We start from the raw sequence: 2,047 nt of genomic DNA, 5'->3' as shown, positions 1-2,047 counted from the left end.
CTTTTCCTGAATTGACAGGGTCTCCAGGGTTACATGGCCACAGTGCGGGTGAAGCTGTGGTAGTCACAATTCTAGAAAAACCAGGCTGCAGGAATTCTATGGGAAGAAGAAAGATCTTTAAAAGCTAGGTCGGGAAGAGGTGAGGTGTCACTGTGGGAAAGCATGGGTGCTGTGGGGAGAGGAGGGGTGCTATAGAGAGGGGTGGGCCTGACAATTTTAAGAAAAGTAAGAGCATCTCAAAATATCTCCAGTTCTGAACAAAACCACAGAAGGCAGCTGGAAACAGTGCAGGAGGCAGGCCCACCTCAGAGGCATACACCACCCTTCCTCCACTGGGACAGAACACTGCTCTGCCCAATGACACCCAAGCAGCTGAGGAAGAAAGATGGATGGTGATCAGGCAAAGGGGAACCAGCAGCCGTTCTGCCATTACATCCCAATGCTTCGGTGGATGTCCTTCCTACAGAGCAATAGGGAACCCAAGCTGGGACTGTGGCCTGAGGTCTCAGGGCCACTGAGGGCCAAAGACAGAAAGCATCTCTGATATTTCCCAGTGCTCTCTGCACTCCTGCCCCAGCTGAAAACCCACCAAGAATGAGGCTGAGCAGAGCCCAGCCATGACCACTCCTCCCACCTTGCCTTCGTACTAAGCCCAGAATTTAGCTGCTTTCTTCTAAGTCGCCAGGAGCTTATCAGCCATGAAAAGCAGTTCAAACAGCCGCAAACGTTTACCCAAGTGTACTCAGGTGAGCTCCCGAGAGGAGTGCTGCATGGGCCCTGCAATCGGCCCGGCCCCAGACCTGTTTGTTCCATCCACCCCCACAGGACAGGTAAGGCAGAAAACCTACCTCACCCTGAGCTCCTATGCTCCCCTGCCTTTCTCCAGATCCCTCTCGGAGAGCTCCCTGGGAATGTGGGGGTCCCCTCTCTTGGCTCCACAGTTTTAAACAACAGCCTCACCTCTGGAGACTCCCTGGCTGGGTGTAGCCCCACTGCTGGCGGCCTCAGGAATCTGGCAGCTGCCACGCCCATCTGATGTCACTGCACCCCCACCCTCAGGACAGGACTAGGCAAGTGGGTTGGTCTTGGAGGCTTCCTGCCCTTAGGTTGTCTGGAGGACTGGAAGGTGCTGGAAACAGACAGCAGCAGGGGCTTCAGAGATAGGGGAGGGGGTTGTCCCTGGGGCAGGGAGGGGCCCAGACACTGAATTTGGCACCTTCCCAAGTCTAGTAGGTGTCAGCTTCCTCTTTAGGCCCAGACTACCCTGGACAGAACACCAACCGGGCAAGCAACACACAGCATACAGTGGACTATGTTAGGGCTTGGGCATGTCACTGGGCTGGAAATATTCAGAACCCTGGAAAGCACCATACCCATCCCAAAGGAAAAATGTGGAAAATCCCAAGTTCCAGGGAAGTTTGGGGGTGGGGGGAGAGAATGCCCTTAAAAGCTCAGGAAGTGGACAAAGCTCAGTTTTCCCACAGAAGTTGAGCAGGGCAGCCTGCATTCTGAGCCTCACGCTCCTTTGGCACTGCTGGCAAGGAGCCCCAGGACAGGTAACTGCCTGTGAGTCACTGTCCCAGCTGCTCCTGAGCCCCACCCTCCTGGGCAGGAATGCCAGCCTTCAGGGCCAGGAAATAGACCTGACCAGGGGTGGGAGAAGGCTGAGGCACAGCCAGGCTACTAAAGCCAAGGCAGACTTCCCCTGGCCCCAGCCAGGCCCAGGAACACAGCCCCTTTGTGGGGTCTCATGGGCTCCAGCTACTAAGTGCAAAAACAGGACCAGGAGGAAAGGGTACTTCCCCTTCAGGTTGGGTCAGAGGGTATCTCAGCGAACCTGGAAGGTCAGGATCCTGTCCTGGCCCTGAAGACACTGATTTTTTCTTTTTTTTTTTGAACACACTTTCCTCAAAGTCACAATTTGAAGGAGACTCTCTTTTTCTAAGACAGGGTTCCACATACCCTAGGCTGGCCTCAAAGTCACTAAAAAAGTCAACCATGACCTTGATCCTCTGATTCTCCTCCCTCCACCTCCCAAGTGCAAGGA

General features: G+C 54.5%; 1 protein-coding gene across 2 annotated transcripts in view; it reads right to left on the bottom strand.

Moving 5' to 3' along the window:
- The window catches only part of Lamb3 (laminin subunit beta 3), a 42,732-nt gene extending 41,735 nt beyond the window's left edge, over window positions 1-997 (bottom strand). The window contains exon 1 of one of the 2 annotated variants that reach the window (XM_021198681.1): window positions 849-997. The gene's annotated coding sequence lies outside the window, so the exon portion shown is untranslated. Of the gene's footprint in view, window positions 1-634; window positions 744-848 lie in introns of those variants that run through there. The other variant, XM_021198682.1, reaches the window with a different exon arrangement.
- Window positions 998-2,047: the final 1,050 nt, after the last annotated feature.

This window comes from Mus pahari, chromosome 5, assembly GCF_900095145.1.
Source record: "Mus pahari chromosome 5, PAHARI_EIJ_v1.1, whole genome shotgun sequence".
Classification (NCBI taxonomy): domain Eukaryota; kingdom Metazoa; phylum Chordata; class Mammalia; order Rodentia; family Muridae; genus Mus; species Mus pahari.
Note: the sequence above shows the minus strand (reverse complement) of the source record. Positions and strands in the feature narration are given on the sequence as shown.